This window comes from Indicator indicator, chromosome 1 (assembly GCF_027791375.1).
Source record: "Indicator indicator isolate 239-I01 chromosome 1, UM_Iind_1.1, whole genome shotgun sequence".
In the NCBI taxonomy this organism is placed as follows: Eukaryota; Metazoa; Chordata; class Aves; order Piciformes; family Indicatoridae; genus Indicator; species Indicator indicator.
In genome coordinates, this window is record NC_072010.1 from 109,996,168 (window position 1) to 110,018,071 (window position 21,904).

The window sequence follows — 21,904 nt, forward strand, 5'->3', positions numbered from 1 at the left end:
GAAAACTCATACCCCTGTGGCTATGCTACAAGGCAGCAGTTTTGAACTTTGTGGGAGTGCTGACAGTAAATAGAAAGTTACCTGCAAGGCCTGAGCAGCAGTCACAATATTGTAAAGGCAGGCTACAATTAATTAAAACAAAACTTTAAGTAGAAGAGTAAACATTACAGAAGTTTTTCTTAGGTTGATAATTCGAAAGTACATAAGAACAAAAGTCAACAGTCACATTTTTCTTAATTTCATATACCAGTGCTTTTATATAAATGACTAAGTCATTCCTTTCTCTTGTAGGCAGTATGAAATTAATTAATTTACCCTTTTCATAGAGGCATAGAATGGTTTGGATTGGAAGAGACCTGTATAGATCATCTAGTTTCAACTACCCTGCCATGGGTGGGGACACCCTCCACAAGACCAGGTTGCTCAAAACTCCATCCAACCTGCCTTTGAACTCTTCCAAAGATTAATTTGGCCCCTGGAAGGTATTTTCACAAAAGATGTTAAGGCAGTTTTGGGCTCTAGTAGTTAAGCCAGATTTATCCATGTTTTAAATCCCTTGAGGCAAACTACACTGGCCACAGGGCAGAGACAATGACTCCTAACAAGGCAAAACACAGAAAAAAAGGTAAAATTTACTATTTATGAATAACATTGTAAAATGTAAGGGTATTCTTACACAGAAGGGTGAAGACAATGTACTGCCTATGGGTTATAATCAAGGCCTTATGGTAATCAGGGCAGTTATTAGGATGTGGTAAATGAATGATCCTCAAGCATGTGAAGATAAATATCCATGTATTCATAGTACAAGATAAGATTGTTACCACCCTGCAAGTTGTGAAGAAAAAAAAAATTAAAGAAACAAGTACATGTAGGAGAAAATTAGGAAACAGTATATTGTTTTTAAAATTGACTGGATCAAATTAATTACTGATACAACTTTATTAAGTCAAATGAGTCATAACATGGAGTGATAATTAACAGAAAACGTTAGGAGTCTCTTTTTTTAACAAAAGGAGCAAATGGGCTGTCCTAAGCAAAGTTTAAGAAAGGGAAAAGCTTGCTCCTTCTTATGTGTTGAATGAACAGGAAAATAGATTAATTCTGTGAGCTGGTCATGATACCTGCTTGCTTACACTTCACAAACCCTGTGTCATTGATGAGCTTTCATCAGGTAGCTTCTCCACTCCAAGTGTATTCCATGAGCAAAGCAAAATGGAGGTAACTGCTTGGAGTCTAGCTGCACTGAAGCTTTTCAACTGAAAAACTCCCTCCTATTGTAAAATGTTATAATTCATAATGAATCATTTCAGTAATGTGATCATGAGTTACATCATAATAGTTCTATATCAAACATCTGAAAACTTAGGTCATGAGAAATTTAAGTAAAGGAGAAGAAGCAGGAGCTGAGCAGCTACTCAGACTCACTTTCATAAAGCTTCATGAAAACTGGAAAGATGTAGCATAAAAAATTATTATATGACTCATCATTGTATGATGCTCATCACAAGTGTGAGTAATTTCTTACTAAGCAGTGACAAATCAGAGCAATACTAGCAAGAATACAACAGCTGTACCAAGCATAACATTTTTGTGCCTTACACAGCAAACAATTCAACAGAACAAACAAATTCTGATGTATACAGTCCTTCAGTACACTAGTTACTCACATAGATGATAGGACACAGGGTAGGTAGGAGGCTCTTCTAAGCTGTTTCATCCCTGTCCTTCACAGACAAGAGTACACACAACTCAGAGATTATCATAAGCCCTGTGCTGATCCAAATCTTGAGAAGATAAGGGCAAGTTGGGAAAATAATGTTGCACAGGGGGTAGCATCATTCCAACAGACTTCCACTCTTTGATTTCTAAACTATTAACATTAAACATTTATGTGTGTAACAAATGAAATTGTTATTTGCAAAGTCTTCTTTTCAGTTAAGCACTTTAATACATCAATGAATTAGCAAACATAAGGAAACAGAAAATAGATTAGAACATCATACTTGTGTTTACATTAAATGGTCACTTGTATTAATGTTTATGACTGGTTTATCTAAGGGCAACATCCTATGATTCATTGTTCATCAATATTAATGAACCTTTTGTCCTTTAATTTTGATAAAGCATTTTGCCAAAAACGTACCTTGAGTACAATTTTTGAAGGATGTTTTGAGAAAATCAAGGAGCTGAGATGGGAAAAGATGACTGACAAGGGAAGAGTGCATTCCAGAGAACTATGTTTGACATAAATATTTGTAAATAAAAACACACAGTTAAACATCACTAGAAGGTATTTCATATAGTGCCATTAAAACAACCCTTAAGTCAATTCTTACTTGTACATCCTGAGATCCATACTCCAGAAGAACCTCTCAAAAGGTACCTGACAAAAACTAAAAGATCTGGATGTGTGAAGACACTGCAGTAGTGGCTGCAAGCTCGGTAGAAAAGGTGGAGGCTGCTACTACCCTGTTTCATAAAACACCACAAATCCCATTTAGCTAGGGCCTCATTAGCCTGTTTACTTCAAGTGAATGGTCTGATCACCAGGATAATGACTGTCATCCACGGGACAAGAAAGAAAAAGAAACTTCCATCCATGGGGATTTTCAAGATCTGTGTACGAAAACCTGGAGCAGCCTGGTGTAGAGCTCGTCCTGCTTTGGGCAGGAGGTGGAACCAGAGAGCTCCAGGGGGCCCTTCCCACCAAAGAGATTCCATGAAAAAGGAAACATAGGAACAAGTCATAATCTCTATTCCTTTTGCTGGAACTGTGAAAGATCTGAAAAAGCAAATAATATGAGTACCTATATGTCCAAAATAGTCATCCCATAGAAAACGAGGATCCATATTCCAGTGAACAGTGCCAAAGACTTCCCACAACTGGCAGTTAAAGCTTGCAACAGAACACACAAAACCTTTTCTTGAGTGATGTTTTAAAAGAGAAAACAGTCCTTGATGTATTCTTACTAGGAAACAAAGAAAACTACTGTTAAACATAGATGTTAGACTTGGGATCCTAAATAGAGGAAGACATGGAGGCACAAGTAAACTCCAGAGCCCTGAAGAGGCAGAATTTCATGAGATGCTTTTATCCTCATTTTCTTTAAGATTACATGTAGGCAGAGCACAGACCACAGAGCAGTATAGTTTTTGGATCCTGCTAGGGTACCAGGTTTTGGAACAGCTAGGGTTCCTAGCTGTTTCTATTACAGCATGTGAGAAGCCAGCACAAACCATTACTGCAGTGACCCCAACTACATAGAAATTCACTGTGGCAGCCTCAGTGCTTGACAACAAAGCAAAGATAAGATTAAAAAAAGGCTGTGTTCCCTCCTCTCACTTGCAAAATGCAGGGTTTTATGCAAAACAGTGTTCATGTTTAGTCTGCATAGGTAAATAGAAATGGATCACAGGATGTTAGAGGTTGAAAGGGACCTCTGAAGATCTTTGAGTCCATACCCCTGCCAGGGCAGGACCATATAATCAAGTGTAGGTTTCACAGGAACACATCCAGACAGGTCTTGAAAGTCTCCAGAGAAGGAGAGTCCACAACCTCTCTGGGGAGCTTGTTCCAGTGCTCTGTGACCCTCACAGTAAATAAGGTCTTCTTCATGTTGAGATGGAACCTCCTATGCTGTAGTTCATACCCATTGCCCCTTGTCCTATCACAAAGCACAAGTGAGAAGAGACTGTCCCTTCCTTCTTGACACCCAGCCCTCAGATATTTATATACATTTATTAGATCCCCTGTCCAGACTAAAAAGCCCCAGGTCTCTCAGCCTTTCTTGATAAAGCACATGCTCCAGTCCCTTAATCATCCTGGTAGCTCTCCATTGGACTCTCTCTAGTAGGTCCCTGTCCCTCTTGAACTGGGGAGCCCAGAAATGGATGCAATATTCTAGGTGGGGTCTCACTAAGGCAGAGTAGAGGGGCAGTAGAACCTCAGCCTCCCTCAATATGCCTGTTAAGGCACCCCAGGATACCATTGGCCTTCTTGCCACAAGGGCTCATTGCTGTCCCAAGGATAACTCGTTCACCAGGACTCCCAGGTCCTTCTCCACAGGGCTGCTTTCCAGCAGATCACCTCCTAACCTCTACTGGTGCAGGTTATTATTCCTTCCCAGGTGCAGGACTCTGCACTTATCCTTTATAATTCCAATTTTCAGTTGCATAGAATAGCTTTTAGGTAGCTAACTGCACTCTGAAGTGCTATATATTGCTATGTTTTTCTTATACAGAGGCTGTTGGATTCTCTGTACTACAGTAGCCTAGCTTCTGGAGTCAGAGATGACTGCTGTTAGAACTTCAGAAAGTAAATCAGTTCTTCTATATAATATATAGCACCACAGTGATCTTTTTTGGTGGAATGAATTATAAAAAGACCTCTTTACCTGATTTGTATGAAGTCTGGTAGCTGAAGCTAGAGAAATTAAAGGAAAAAAGCACATCTCCCTGCATGAAGGGAGATGTGCTTCTCTATCCAAGCAGGTCTGTAAATCAATGTCAAAGGTTCAAGCAGAAAGTAAGGGTTTGTTGCCGAAACATATTTAGTCAAGTTATGGACTGAGCTCTGTAAGCAAATTATTTCAGTAATGCCATCCAGGGCATTAGTCATTTTGCTAGCAGCAGCATTGTCATGACCAGACCACTGCCATAAAAACCAGCATGAAACAGAACTTCAGCTATAAATCAATAATTAGGTCTTTTCTTTATAGACTGATCTATTTTTCACAACCTAATCTGTGAAAGGAGAAAATCAAACCCCTTCTTGTTTGATCCTTTCTCAAGCCTTTTTTCCTCATAAGGGGTCTATTCCCATTCATTCTGTGAACATCTCCAACTAGATCTCCTAGCCAAGGACTACAAATCTCTCTCCTTCTCTGTTTTTGTCCTCTTTTTTAATGGGGCTGTGCTCTGGGTTTTTAGTTAAGACTCAGGCTCCCTACAGACTGACACTTTGTTCCACAAATATTTTTCTGGTCAGTCTCTCATTATTCACAGCTTCAGGTAATTCCATCTCCATTAGTGAATATTAAGCTGCAAACATATACCTTAATAGCTGTTATATGGATTCTGTGTCTCTAGAATAGTCTTTAAGCATATTTTGTTACTTTTTGTGTGTGTGTTCTTTGTGCAATAAGATTAAATTCTGACTTGGGACAGAATTCTGACCTTGCCTCCTCAGTTGAAGTGAATTTTGATTTTGTCGTGATATTTTTGTAAAATAATATTTGTTTAAGTATCAAAGACAGCAAATCTACCAGTCCTGTTTTGATTCGGGGTAAGACCATTGCTCTCTGAAAGTTCTTCTATGCTGGGATGAGACATTATGACAGTATGAAAAATTCTTTAAGATTATCACCACATTCAGCTCCAGAGAATTCAGTCATTTCTACTTAACTCTGAAGAACTAAGCCCGCTTGCCTCTGTTCCCTAACGTAAAAACTGGAGATACTTGATATAGACTTTCATATTGTGTTAAAAAAGACAGCCTGCAATGTTTCATTTCATTCTTTTGAGTATGCTTTCTTCAAGAGTACTTCATGCTGTCCTATTTCTTTCTGAATATAGGAGAGCTGTACTTCCAAGTCAGTGGCTATGCTTCAGGTTTCCTAGTTCACACAAGGTAAGTGCATGGGCATGTGTTTTAGCTTAAACTGTTAATGTTGTAGGTCCTAGACAATATACAACTTCAGGATAAAATACCACAGCAGAAATTTGCCAGGTTGTCGATATATATACACATATTTTTTTGAATCATGTGGTGGTCTGAGGTAGTCCCAAGTCCTCCCATCTCCACTATTAGTTCCTGTGCACTGATCAAGGTTTATCATGGTCTCAGACATACCAATGCGATAGGAGACCATGTTGTAGTCCTGATAAGCACAGCAATCCACTTCTTACAGGAAAAGCAGTCTTCTCTGGGACTGATCTGCAATCAGTTGTAAAGGGATGCCTGAAAGGGCACACAGAGCAAAGGAGAGCTTTAAGCCTCTTAAAACTGCTTTGCCTTTAGAGAAAATACAGTTTTAAAAGATGTGATCCAATCTGAATACCTCACATATGATCGCTCCAGTACTACGATTCAGCTGAAAACGTGTAAAATAGGAAGGTAGAATTAGAGTTTAAAAGTGTCCAGTTAAATAATGGTGTTTACAGAGTAGAAGCAAGCTATCTCCTTTATCACCATTCCTGTATACCAGTATAGCTGCTGATTTAGCGAAGTAATTAAGCCATGCCTAATTTTAAGCATGTGAGGAGTCCCATTGGGTTCAAAGAGATTATTCATATGCGTAAGTACATTGCTGAATCAGTGCTGAAATGAAAATAGTTACATAATTACAGGATTATATGAACATAGAGTTGCAAATGTGATGTTTAAAAGAGAAAGGCTAATTTACAGGATGATAGGAACATTTAATTGCAGTTTAGAGGTGGAAGGAGATCCACAACCATAAATGATGATACAAAACACAGCATGTCTTTTACAATCACTCTGGCATATTAGGCTTTGAAATCCTAAGCTGAGAACCCAAGCAAGGGTATGGACAGCACAGTGCTGCAAATTTTCACATACAGACATTGCATATTCCATTCCATACCTGTATCTCCTATATAAAGATATCTGCTTTTCATCATTCTGAGATTTTTATTCTAACCCAACACCAGTTTCACTGGACTCTAATACTCAGATAATAATTCTGAATTATTTCACAAATCATTCCATTATCCCAGATAGAGGAGCAGAAATCTCTAACAGACTACTGGACTATATTGCCTTTTTATCATTAGTTTTTGAAAATAATCTATCACTGATCAAACTCAGCATCTGTGTTCACACCCACAGATTTTAGGGTCTTATTATCCAGAGTAGGGGCCAGAGCTAAGCAGCAAATCTACCAAGTTCTGCCTTTTGGCAAGGGACTATTGCATGTTGCAATGGGAAGTGACACAGGTACCCTTTACTGCCCACAACACCCTTCTCAGTCTCCATTTTTACTTCCTACAGGGAAGGATGAGTTGCTAGTGAAGCCTCTGAGCTTTGTCTACTGCAGGTGGCAACATGATGTGTTCAAAAAAACCCTCCCATAAAGTGCTTCAGGATTGCACAGCCTCCATGAAGTGGGGGTAGATGGATCATCTGCTGACTCAATGTAAGTTTTCTTGCTTGCAATTCAGAGGCTTCAAAGGTGGTCTAAAGAACAGAACAGGAAATATTTGTGCATCTGAATTCTGTCCTCCTGTGGATGTCACCCCTGCCCCGAATTGTGGCTACACTGAGGTTTCTCCCTCTCTTCTGTTTATAACCCACAAGCAGCTTCCTCAAGGAGAGGTCTAGAGTCAGCTGCTGAAAGAATGGGCCTGGCCTATCCTCTAAGTCATCCTATGATCTAGCTGGCCACATGCTGTTCTCAGTCATTCCTAGTTAAGTCAGTGAAGTTGCATCAATGTAAGTTTACAATGTGACCTCAGCTGTGCTGATGTGCAGGCCCAGCTTCCTCAGCTGAGGAGGTGGTAACTATAAGGAGGTCAGCAACTTCTAACAATATTAATGAGACTGGGAGCCGTAATTTTACACTTCTGTAAGGCTTTGCTCACCTGGCTGTTTTCTTCCTCTCTCAATTTCTCACTAGTGCATAACACTGACACTATTCTATCAGATACAGCAATTTTTCAACTGGCAGTTCAAATATGGATGGGCCACTGCTTTGCTTTGCAAATCAATATAGGTTGGTATAAATCTTGATGATCCATGTCTGTGTGAGGACAGAATAAGACAGGCAAAGCCCACAAGAAGGGCATTAAGAGGAAGTAACTGAGACACTTCTTTGATTAGCAGGCAGAACAAATTTTGGGTGGTTTTATGAGTATGCCTGATGCATGATACTTATTGTTACTTGCTTCAGTTCTATTGAGCGCTTCCTTTGAAAGAACATGAGACTATCAATGCAGGCTAAAACAGTAAAACAGTAACGAAATCACAGTAAAGACTTAAAAACCACATCAATGTGAAATACACTTGCAGACAACCTTGGTAGTGTCAAGGTATGTCATGCCTCACAAAACAGTTTCCCAAAAACAAAAACTTGCAGAAATGTGCTAGCAAAGATCACCAAGACCAGCTGAAGTTGAGACAACTATTTTCTGTGCTAAACAGACGTACTCTGAGTAAAGCTTGATGACAGATACAATAGGTTAGAAGAGCATAGTGTCAGTTTTTCGACATTTAAATCAAAGTTTTCTGAAGGACAAAAGACTACTTTTGGAAGACAGAAATAAGTTATTAAGTTTCAGAATATAAACATGACAGTGGAAGCTGTGCCTTCCTAGTCCTTGTTACACTGTTGTGACTTCAGCACTTGGTATCCTCTGTTCCTGAGATGGAGGATCACGTTCACGTCTGGTAGTTTCTGCAGTTACAGACTCATGACTGTGCTGTAATAGTAAATCCCTGCACTCAATACTGTCTTCACCTCACTGCATTGTGTAAGAATAAGTGATTGAGGGTACATTTAATCTAGCAGGGACAGCTGCAGGCACTTAAGTTTGCCAACTTTTTCTGGTGGCCTTCAGAGAAGTCAGACAAGTCTGGAAATCTGCATATAGGTGACTTTTTGCAATTTCTTTCCCCCAAACAGCTCTTCTAAGCAGTGCAAAGCGGGTAGTTTTGTTACGAATAAACTGCCTTGCTTAAAAGAAAAAAAAAAAAAAAGCGAAACTTGAGCAGCCAGGGTTTCTCAGCAGGGAGAAGTACTGCAGCTCTGGTGGGGGACACTCAGCCCAGGCCTTCTGCCAAAATCTCACAGCGGCTCCCTTAAAACAATCGGCGTTTTCTCCAGGCACCTATGCACTTCTACCAAGATATTTATCTGAATGCAATGAGACTCCCTCCTTACATTTTAAATTTGTCCCTGAAGCAAGTAGTCTTAAATTAGCCTAACCTGCACAAAATCAAGACCTGTGGGAGTTGAAAGGAAGAGACTTTTGATTTTAAAACAACTCCTAATCAGCTGACATTCTCCTCAACAGAAATGCAGCAGCACCCTCATTGTGATTACAGGGTACTACTCATGCAGCTGGCAAAAGAAACAAAATGGCATTGTCTGATCAGTCAGGAAACAAGGATGATTCTTTGAGATCAATCCCAGCTAACCTCCACAGCTCAAGTTTAAAGCACTGAGTAGACACTCCCTGCAGCTGAAGGTCTGCAAGCACTGAACAGAATTTTAAAAATGAAAAATAGTTCACTTGAATTCATTGAAGCAAGCAGGGTTTTTTTTTTAATACAGATGTAGTACTTATGCTCTATGAAAAAAAGGAGGAAAAACAATTTAATGAATTTCACTTATGAAATAAGTGTGATTTTCATATTGCAAGGCCGACTGTACTATATTTTCATAGGTACGCTTTGATGTCAAATATTCCCTTAGGCCAGTGTCACCATTTTGCTGTCCCAGAAACACTGATCCCAATAAGTACCTTAGCAGCTTGGTGTTTTAAAGGAGAGTTGCAAAATTTTTTTTTCCAAATTATTTTCTAGAAGTTAAAAACATATGTTGGGTCTTTATGCAGGAAGAAAACACAATCTTTAAATTTTTTTTTTCCTTTTTTTTCCTACCATTTTTTCCTGCCATTTTATTTTTATTTGAAAATGATTAAAGCAGTAGTTTTAATAAAAATTGGGAAATTACAAACAGGTCTCTCAAAGCTACATATGTTGAGCCAAGAATATATACAAACATCATAGCTTTTCAATCCTTGGATTCATCTCAGTAAACTCTGAAGAAAAAGCTTCTTACATAGCTTAAATAATTGGGTAAAATAGTTGTGGAACAGTCCTAAGTTCCTTTATGTAGTCAGATATACTGGAAGTCATTTCTATGATAAAAGTGTTAGCTGAAGGGAAAAAAGGAAATTTATCAGTCAAAATGTTCTTTCTCTCGCTTGAAAATACCCTTGGCACATAATCCCATCATCCAGTATCAACAATCTGATTACTGAACATCAAAGTTTCAACATAAATTACCTTCCTGCTGCATTAAGTTAGGTTTTCTGCACTGGGATTAGGGTAAATTGTTTTTAGAAAAACACAGCAAAGCAAAACAAACAACCAAAAAAGCCTTTGCAAAACGTCTGGTATTTCCATTTCATCTGGCTTTCCCCAGCCTCATGAGAATGAGGGTACAGAACACCAAGTGACTGAAGAAGCATTTAACTGATTATCAGTGAAACCCTTCTAACTTTGCAATTACCTTTGATTAGCAAAGGGCACTTAAGGAAATATGATCATCAACTTAGCCTAGCAATTTTGCAACTGGAGGGTTGCAAGGGAAAGCACTGAAAAAAAAATACTAGTCCTTATAGCATTTTTAAAGTTGTAGGCTGGAGGTAAGGTGGTTCTCTCTATTTTTATACCTATACTATAAAAGAAGATTAAAATATTCATTAAATAGGACTCACTGAGAAGTAAATAAAGCCCTTTATCATCTCTGGCTATATCCTGTCTCCTTAATCATACTTCCATTTCCAGGATACATCTGTCAAAGATCAGCTGCTATTTCAGCAGATTAAAAAAAACCCACAAAGGCAACACAGAAGGGCTGATCATGCAAGTTCTCTGTATTTGTGGGCTCCAGTGAGCTCCAGCATCAAGCAATGGATTAACCGTGGTTGCTGCAGGGTGATGGCAGACCAGACATCAACAGCCAGCAACATCTCAGAGTGATATCACAGGGCAAGCGCAACCTGAACATTTCCCAGGAAGAACAGATCAAGCTTGTGACAAAGTTCCCGCCAGCAAGATATATCCCAGCAGCCAGGAGCTCTGCCTCCAACACTTCATAGAGTCCATCTTCTCTTGATTTTGACAAGCTACCAGCATTCTTCTGGCCTCGCATTGTATTAGTCTTTGTGACAGCGTCTTTGGGAGTTACAGTGAAGCTCTGAGCACAGTAGCATAAAACGCTGTAAATCTCCTATGAACACATTGATGGCCTAGCAGAAGGTCCACCTGCGTAGCAGGAGACAGTCATGAAGGGTCTTAGTATTCTAGCTGGAGACTGACCAACATAATTATTCCCATCAGTTCACAGACCATCAGGTGTTAGAGGAAGTCAAGGCTCTGTAAGGGCAAGGGCAAGGGAATGACTGAAGCTGCTAACTATCCCTGTCTGCACTTCAGGGACATCGTCCACATTCTTGTCATTCAGGACAAGTGACATAATTTACAAGCAAAAGAATATATCACCTGGAGTACTGCGTCCAGTTCTGGAGCCCTTACTACAAGAGGGATATGGACATGCTGGAAGGTGTCCAGAGAAGGGCCATGAGGATGATCAGAGGGCTGGAGCTCCTCTCCTATGAGGACAGACTGAAAGAGTTGGGGCTGTTCAGTCTGGAGAAAAGAAGGCTCTGAGGTGACCTTATTGTGGCCTTCCAGTATCTGAATGGGGTCTACAAGAAAGCTGGGGAGGGACTTTTTAGGATATCAGGTAGTGACAGGACTAGGGGGAATGGAATAAAGCTGGAAGTGGGGAGATTCAGTCTGGACATGAGGAAGAAGTTCTTCCCCATGAGAGTGGTGAGAGCCTGGAATGGGTTGTCCAGGGAGGTGGTTGAGGCCCCATCCCTGGAGGTGTTTAAGGCCAGGCTGGATGAGGCTCTGGCCAGCCTGATGTAGTGTGAGGTGTCCCTGCCCATGGCAGGGGGGTTGGAACTAGATGATCCTTGTGGTCCCTTCCAACCCTGACTGATTCTATGATTCTATAATATAGTATATGAACAGAGTAGAGAGTACACACTGCTATAATATGCTTCTATTCTAGGTCAGCTCTTCACGCTCTCCATCCCAGCCTGCACTCCAAAATCCAAAGTAAGATTCTTTCTCTGAAGCTTTCATGATTCTCTCCTCATTTCTTTCTTCTATTCCACCACATGTTGAAACAATCTTGTTTATCAGCAGAAAGTAGCATTCCTCAATAATCCATAGGACTTTGGATTTTATTTAGATAGATCTTCCACTAGCTCCCAAGAGCTCTACTTTGTAAGGGACAGCTTTGTGTCTCACAATCTGAGCATGGTCTGCTGCTACATCAACTTTTCTTTCAAAGTTATAGCATGATTTGTAGCTAAGATTTTAATGACTACTGTTTCTTAGGCATGGGAGAAAGGACAGAATTAGAGGGAAATATTATGTTTCCTTGGCTGTAATGGTGACAGAAACACCACATAGGCTGAGCATTTATGTCACAGAAGAACATTGATTCCATGCTGATTTACAATACAGTAAATCAATACTATCTAACCATCAATGCTACTTACAAGACCTATGAATTTTGGAAGCCCTCTGCCCTCCACTCCCACCCCTCATAGCTAGCTTAACTAGAGAATTTATGTGTGAAACATCTGACTCCAGCAAACTCAGTGAAAGTTTTGGAATGGAGTAGGAGTTTTTTGGACAGCGAAGATTTCACCTCACTTCGTACTCTCATTAGTATAGATTAGGGCAGCATCAAAGCCAGCCATACTCATATATATTAACACAAGCTGTTTTATGAAAGCAACAAACAAGTAGGAACATTCCATAGAACTGGACAGAATGAAAAAATATTGTACTGAAATGCCATGAAGTCCTCGAAAAGCACTCAACAGTTCAGTCAGGTTTCTCTTTAGGTACAGGATTACAAATCTGGAAATCTTCCTTTTGATGGCTGACTGGTACAGATTTCCAGGAATAATAAGTCACATTCTCTTGGTTTTCCTCACTTCAAGCTGTCAAGAACCCCCATGTAACAAGCAGATTGAGAAACTAGACTGATTTTTTTCAGGTATGCACTGGTCACAGAGCAGGAGGTATGCATGAGTGGAGTGTTAGCTCGTGAAAGCTGAAAACACATAGCACAAATTTTTCCTCTCTTAAAAGTACCCAGCAACTGTACTCACTATGTGCCAGCCCTAATTCCATGTATATCAGATTCTTCTTTGCAGCTTTTGAAGAGTTAATAGGTATAGAAAGAGAAACAAACACTATTACAGCCACATCACATCCTTTAACACACTCTTTTAGGAGGCTGAATATACACATTTGAAGGAATAATTTTCAGACCATTAAGTACAATGCCTTCCCACAGAAAAAGAAACCTTGCCTAATTACTTCTAGAAATAGCTGGTATCTGAGACTATGAGAAAAAGCTGCTATGGATCAAGTTAAAGGAGGATTTGAAACCAATTCACTTAGACAAGTGACAAGGCTATATAGTCACCCTCATTCTGAATTAAAGTGGATTTTTTTTTTTTATTACAGCATAATAGGTTGAAGCCTTTGCTCCTTATCAAGGAGTTATCAACAAATCAGAAATGCTAACACCAAAACATTTTCTTGAATTAATAAAGTAGGTTTTCTGTGCAACACTTTAGGTGCAAAGTGGTATACAAAATCACATCAGCTTGTGCAGGAGTGGGTTTCTTAGCCTTTTTTTTTTACATTGTGGTATTTGGGAAAAAAATCCTTTAGATTAACAAGTGTGTAAGAATGGTTAACACAGTAATTAAATACTTCTTTTAGGTATTGTTTTATAGCCTTTCTTCTCTTTTCAGTTTTATGAGCGCTGCTAGGAATGCTGGATTATGATTTTGTTATTTTCCAGCCCCTCAGTATTTCCCCTTTCCCCCAGGATCATTTTATTTGCAATAAAAATTCACGAGAGAAAGCCCTTGGTAAATCTAACATTTTCAAAACACAGAGTTTTGGGTCCAACGAGGCCTTCAGCAGACATCTCACTTTCCTGCTGAGCTCAGAAAGAGAGCTGCAGACATGGTCAGTGGGAAGATTAATGTTCCGAGAGACTTGAAAGAAAAAAAAAATAAAAGGAATAAGGCGATATATTGGCACAGATTTTGTGTCTGTTTGCTTCAACAATTAAGATAAACCAAATAAAAGCTTATTGAACTATACACTTAAAATAATTTAGCATCAAGAAAATTTTATATTATTTCAGTTGAGAAAGCCTATTCATCTCTGTCACTGCATCTTGTGCATGCATATGCAGGGAACAGATCTAATCAGTGGCTGAAGCCATGCTGTGTCAAAAAGACTAAAATATTACATTTATTAGATTTCTGGATGTAGCAAAGGTTCTTTTTTTTTCTGGGGAGTTATTTATAACATCTTATAATGAAGGTAAGAGGTTCCCTTCTCTGCAGTCATACAAATATTCCTTCAGAAGGATGAAATCCTCTGAATTATAATGCAGAAACACTGAGCTGTTCTGTGAGTTTGATGGCAGGCTGGGTTCTGAACACAGTGCTTTTGTATCTCAATGGAATAGCTCTATCAGTCACATTTGTAACTCTGGCTGCCTTTAGGGTTTCTCACTGTTGGCTTTGTGTTTCCATAACAGAAGCTGTGGGTTTCTAGGTGTTTTCTAGGTGTCTGACAAGTGCTTTAAAGTCAATTTGTAGTTGCATATGCCTATTTTGCTAGAGCTGCTCCTCCTCGTATAAGCCAAAGGGACTGCAGCAAACATGTAGGACAGAATTTCAAGTGGCCCATGAAAGAGAGGCACTGAGAAGCTTTACAGGTTGTTACTAGCAATCCCGCATTTCCACATGGAAGTACTTGGACACACAAAGAGGAAATAATTTTTATGTGGGGCAAAAATTGCTAAGAGCTGGAATGGTTCTTAAAACCATCAGCTCTGTGTCTTTCCCTGCCTGTAAAATATACCCTGATGCATAGTCATGATTTTATCTTCTGAGGTTAGAAGGCCATATCCTTTTCATTCTCCAACATGACACTACTGTCACCAGTTCTAGGGTGACACTAGATTCAGCTTCTGTTATAATGATCAACTTCTTTCAGTTGTAAAAGATTTCTAAGATGATGGAATCCAGCTGTCAACCTAACAACCTTACCATGGCCATTAAACCATGGCCATCAAACCATGTCCTGAAGTGCCACACATTTATTGAAGACCTCCAAGGACACTGACTCGACCACCTCCCTGAGCAACTTACTCCAATGCCTCACCACCCTTCAGTTAAGTTGTTTTTTCCTAATATCCAATTTAAAGCTCCCCTGGCACAATTTCATGCCATTTCCTCTTGTTCTGTTACTTGATGCTAGGGAGAAGAGACCAACCACCACCTCACTCCAACTTCCTTTTAGGTATTTGTAGAGATCAATGAGGACTGCCCTCAGCCTCCTTTTTTCCAGACTAAATAATCCCAGTTCCCTCAGCCACTTCTCATAAAAGCTGTTCTCCAGAACATTCACCAGCCTCATTGCCCTATCATGAGACTTCCTGCTTGTAAAGTTTACCACAAAATCAATTTTGCTTCTTGGCAAAGGAATGTGTTCTAGTATACAAGCTGGCTTTAATTTGAAGTTACATTTCTCATCCACGTGGTGTGAGATAAACTTAAAATGGAATAGTATAAACAGATGTGCTCTGAGTTTGTAGAGAAGCTAAAAACACACCTAGAGTAAAAAGCAAGAGTCTTTGTTTTAAGGAGCAAGACAGATGTTCATTAACCCTTCCAAAAGAAGTTAAAGAAAAAAACACTCCACACTGGATTGGAATGAATTAGAAGTTTAAATGGAAGTATTATTCATAACTGTTGTTTTTCCTCCCGGTTTGGGTTGCCATTGGGTGACAAATGAAGGCACTAACCCTGTTGCCGTATAGCACGAGATCCCACAAGTTCAGAGAGCAGAGAATTCCACACGTCTTTTATTCCTGCGTTGTAGAATCCCTAGCATTACAGAGTTTCAGAGTCCCACTTATAGCAGAAGTCCCAGAAGCCCTTAACAGATGAAGCAGCCAATAGAAGTCCCAAGCATATCCCTAGGAGCAAACCTACACTGAAGTCCTAGCCAGAAGAAGTAGTTACCAGAAGCAGAAGTCCCTAGCAGCCCTAACCAAAGCCGTTCCTACCTAAGTCCCTAACCCAAGATAACTACTGCTCAGTGGTTGGTTTTTATACTCTGTTATCAATCCCCTAACCAGTAAATTACAACTACATATATAAGCTAAAAATCTTGAGAGGTGCCAGCACGTCAAGGAGGTGGTTTCTGCAGCATGTTCCAATCAAAGGGTGCCAAAGTGAGGATGCTCTTGGCACACATGGAATGTTATTGTTTTGCTCTACACAGCATGCTAAGGAATTGGTCAGGAATCACGCACTCTGCATGCGTCCAGCCCTCAAACGAGTGGCTGCAACAGTAACTACATAAAACAGCACAAGCATATAAAATACACAAATCTGTAATACATATTACATACCGAGAAAAACCTTCCCCCCCACAACCCTATCTTAATACCCAGGCCTCAGTGCTCTTTTCTCCCTGCCTGGTGCCTCCCTACATTAGGCCAAACCAGGCCAGAATTGTGTAGGAAAAATTAGCCAGGCCACTCAAGGCTACAGATAAAATCATAGAATCAGTCAGGGTTGGAAGGGACCACAAGCATCATCTAGCTCCAACCCCCCTGCCATGGGCAGGGACACCTCACACTACATCAGGCTGGCCAGAGCCTCATCCAGCCTGGCCTTAAACACCTCCAGGGATGGGGCCTCAACCACCTCCCTGGACAACCCATTCCAGGCTTTCACCACTCTCATGGTGAAGAACTTCTTCCTCACATCCAGCCTTGTTCCTCACTTCCAGCTTTATTCCATTCCCCCTAGTCCTGTCACTATCTGATATCCTAAAATGTCCCTCCCCAGCTTTCTTGTAGACCCCCTTCAGACACTGGAAGGCCACAATAAGGTCACCTCAGAGCCTTCTTTTCTCCAGACTGAACAGCCACAGCTCTTTCAGTCTGTCCTCACAGGAGAGGTGCTCCAGCCCTCTGATCATCCTGGTGGCCCTTCTCTGGACACCTTCCAGCATGTCCATATCCCTCTTGTAATAAGGGCTCCAGAACTGGACACAGTACTCCAGGTGGGTCCCAGCAGAGCAGAGTAGAGGGGGAGAATCACCTCCCTTGACCTGCTGGCCACACTTCTCTTGATGCAGCCCAGGATCTGGTTGGCTTTCTGGGCTTCAAGTGCACATTGACAGCTCATGTTGAGCTTCTCATCCACCAGCACCCCCAAGTCCTTCTCCTCAGGGCTGCTTTCTAGCCAGTCACTGCCCAGCCTGGATTTGTGCTTGGGATTGCCTCAACCCGGATGCAGGACCTTGCACTTGTTCTTGTTGAACCAGGACTGAGCCCTGAGGGACTCCACTTGTCACTGGTCTCCACTGGGACATGGAGCCATTGACAGCCACTCTTTGGGTGTGGCCATCAAGCCAGTTCTTTATCCATCTTGTGGTCCACCCATCAAACCCATGTGTCACCAGTTTGGAGACCAGGATGTGGTGTGGGACAGTGTCGAAGGCTTTGCTCAGGTCCTGGTAAATGATGTCAGTTGCTCTCCCCTCATCTGTTAACTGATGTCATCCCTGAAGTCCTCCCCCATATCGGAGAGAAGCTCTTGCATGTTCCCAGGATGAGAGAGAAGGGAGGAAACAGAAAGAGCTGGCAGTACAGCCACCTTATGAACAGAGAGCAGAATTATGGGATAGAATAACAATTTACAATTTCCTGGGTCCTGTCTAGCCCTTTGGAGGTCTGTACTCTACAGTTCAGACATCCCAGTGCCTTAAAGCCATAATAGCAAGGATTGACCCATTCACCTTTGCAACGTCAAACTGGCAATTCTGAGCAAGTTAGTTATTCTAGCTTTAAATCATCTTTTAGTCTCTCTCCAGGACATATTGGGCTATTTGGTGTTTGACTCTGACAGAACACCAAGCGTATTTTGTGCTGTTTAATATCACCCACACAGTCCCTGTGGGATACCATGTAACACCAGCTCAGCGGTGGGGAAGAGATAATTCTGCATGTTGAGAGGATGTCTCAAACCAGTGTTAAATCCACTTACATGCATGTGGACCCAACCCTGAAACCATCAAGATACAGGCCCTACTGACTGGATCCATTTCCAAGTTGAAGGGACTAGGAGCATCTGCTGAGCTCTAGGTTTGAATGCACACCCTTGCATCTGATGTTCATCATGTGTGTTAGACTTCACTGCAGATTACTGAGAAGAGTCCAGTGTGTTCATGAGGACAAGGAGAGCAACCCCTCTCTGTTACTTCATCTCTTCCCAACCCCCCATTTCACTTGGGGAGTGAGGCTTGAGGGTGAACTGCAGAGCACAGCTGTAGCACCATATCAACATGTTTTTAATCTGCCTCCAGTTAAAAATATATTAACGCTTCAAAGTCACAAAATCTCCTACTATCACCTCTCATGAAAACAAAAGGTGATCAAAAGAAAATCAGAAAAGGTTATAGTGCTGGAGAGACAGAAGCAAATTTTTGCATTCAACAAGAATATCCCAAATGGATTAACCAGAAATAGAAGTACATTTGATGTAGCACTGTGGTACCCATAATAAAAGAGAACACAAATCAGCCATTAATAAGCCATCTTCTATCATTTCTGAAGACAGCCTCTAGAATCAGTTAAAGCCTGGGGAAATGACTCAATAGCATATCAAAATAAGCATCGCATATGCCATGCCCCATTTGCCAAATACTTCAGCTCAGACTCCAGATGTTAGAATAGCAAACATCACCATATCCTTTCCAGCAACAAGAAGCTTGGCATCAAATAAAACAGTAGCATTCATTCCTGAGTGAAGAGTTATGCCAAGGTTAAGGGGATACAATCACAATGTTGCCAAAGGTTGGTATTGGGAATATTCAAGGACAAACTTTTATCACAGAATCATAGAATCGTTTTGCTTAGAAATGATCTCAAAGATCATGGAGTTCAGCCATTGACCTAACACAACCATGACCATTAAACCATGTCCCTATGTTTCTTGAACACCTCCAGGGACAGTGACTCTGCCTCCCTGTGCAACTTACTCTGATGCCTGACCGTCTTTTCAGTGAACAAATTCTTCCTAATATCCAATCTAAGTCTCCCCTGGCACAATTTGAGCCATTTCCTCTCCTCCTATCACCTGATGCTAGAGAGAAGATACCAACCCTCACCTCACTACAACCTTCTTTCAGGTAGTTGTAAAGGGTAGTAAGGTCTCCACTGAGCTGTCTCTTCTCCAGACTAAATAATTCCAGTTCCCTTCACTGCTACTTGTAAAACTTGTTCTCCTATAACCTTCACCAGTTTTGTTGCCCTTCTCTGGACACTCTCCAGCACCTTAATGTCCTTCTTGTAGTGAGGGGCCCAAAACTGACTCCAGTATTCAAGGTGCAGGCTCACCAGTGCGAAGTGCAGGGGCACAATCACTTCCCTTCTCCTGCTGGCTGCGCTATTCCTGATGCAGGCCAGGGTGCTGTTGGCTAAGCACATTGATGACTCATGTTCTAGAGAAAAAGACAGCCAGCTGAAATGTATCTCTCCTCTGAGTTGGACTCAGATTATCTAAACATCGGGTTTTAGTCTGCTTCTAGAGGATCCAGATTATTGAGTAATTTCTTATCTTGAACATAACATGAAATTTTCTTAAATAACTGTCCTACTAAAGTGTTGGTCTTTCCTCCAGGCATTTGCAATTCAAGTTTTCTTCAATATTTAATGTGCTTTCAGCTTAATCCAGTATTTCCTCTTTTCCCAAAGCCTCATTTGACTGAGTAGGTAAATTTTAAGTTCAAATTTAAAATCTTGATGGTTGGAGAGAAAAAAAAAAAAAAACAACACAAAACCAAACCAGGGAATCCTTCTATAGTGCTATGTCTACATCAAAGCATGTACCTGGAGTAGATGTTTAAGTCTGATTAAGTTGAGTATCTTTATATACAGAAAATGGCTCAGCATATTTTCTAGTTAAGTCCCTCAAAGCAGCATACTGGCTGCTTCTCTTCTTCAAAGACAACATGTCAGGAAGTACATTTGATCAATACATCATAACAGCTTTGCATTTAGAAATTCTTCTCAAAACCATCCTTTTTATGCACTGTGAGAACTAAAATCATGTGACAAGAGCTCTTTAACCAGTGTCTGGGAAAAAAAGCCACCCATATACTCACACAAATACACACCCTCTTCCCCCCAAACTTGTGATGCTATACATTTGTCCAATCAAAAATGTAAGTCTGGAAATTTGTTTTTAGAGAAGAACAGATTTTCCCCTCCATCTACACAGAAGACTCTTTAATTTTTGTTCTAGGATAGACTTGAGATTCACAATACACATATTTTTTAATCTAGCCATGATTATCAGCACTGTGCATAGGCAGTATTTGGAGTTTATTCCCATTTATTGAAGTTCTCCCATAGTTATTTGTATTGCAGTAGTTTCTTTGCCTCTCTCATTAAGTCACATAATATTTTGATGTACAAATGTTACAAGCGAACTCTATACTTATGCATTGGTTTTGGCTGGGATGGAGTCAGTTTTCTTCATAGTAGCTAGCATAAGGCTATGTTTTGGATTCATGCTGAAAACAGTGTTGATAGCACAGGGATGTTTTCATTATTGCTGAGCAGTGCTTGCACAGGGTCAAGGCCTTCTATGTTTCCCACACCACCCCATCAGCAAGTAGGCTGGGGGTGCACAAGCTGGGAGGGTACATGGCTGGCACAGCTGACCCCAACTGTCTAAAGGGATATTTCCTAGCATAAGAATTGTGCTCAGTATATAAAGCTGGTAGAAGAAGGAGGAAGGGGAATACACTCGGAATGACAGTGCTTACATTTCCAAGTAACCATTACATGGGATGGAAACCTGCTTTCCTGGAGATGGCCCAATGCTTGCCTGCCCGTGGGAAGTGGTGAACGAATTCCTTGTCTTGTTTTGCTTGTGTGCACAGCTTCTGCTTTGTCTACTGAGCTGGCTTTATCTCAGCCCAAGGATTTTTCTCACTTTTGCCCTTCCAAATTTCTCCCCTATCCCTCTACAAGGAATGAACAAGCAGCTGGATAAGGTTTAGTTACTGGCTGGGGTGGAACCATGACATGTACAAGAGACATCCCCCAGCAATTAAGGGGCTGGACTGGGCCTCATTTGATTAAAGCTGGTTAATGGCCTGTGCACCAGATTCCACTTCAAGATGATTTGCGACTAGAAAGAAATACATTTGGACTATTCCAGTCTTTCACTGCCAATTTAGTACCCACATAAGTCATCATCAAGGGCTGAAACAGTGAAATGCTAAACACAGGGGTACAGAAGAAAAAGGCCACTTCTAACCAGACATAGAATTACAGAATTGTAAGGAGCCTCTGGAGACCAAGTCCAACCCCCATGCCACAGCAGAATCACCTAGGGCAGGCCACACAGGATCACATCCAGATGGGTTTTGAAAGCTTTCAGAAAAAGAGACTCCACGACTTCTCTGGGCAGCCTGTCCTAGTGCTGCATCACCCTCACAGTAATGAAATCTTTCATGATGTTGAGGTGGAATTCCCTGTGTTTCAGTTTGTGCCTGTTGCCCCTTCTCCCATCACTGGCGGCCACTGGCTACTTCTTGACACACTTCAGATATTTGTAAACATCAATAAGATCTCCTCTCAGCCTTATTTTCTCCAGGCTAAATAGGTGTCTCAGCCTTTCCTCATAAGACAAATGTTCCAGTCCCTTAAGCATCCTTGTAGCCCTCCATTGGACTCTCTAGTATTTCCCTGCCACTCTTGAACTGAGAAGCCCAAAAATGGATTAAATACTCCAGATGTGGTATCAACAGGGAATAGTAGAGGGGGAGGAGAACCTCCCTCGACCTGATGGACACACTCTTCTTAATGAATTTCAAGGTCCTTCTCCATGGAGACACTTTCCATCAGGTCATCCCAAAAATGACCAAAAAGCAGCAGAGACACCTTAGAGGATATCTCCTAGAAGTTCAAGACAGCCAGGCAAGGGATCATCCACTTTGCTAGCC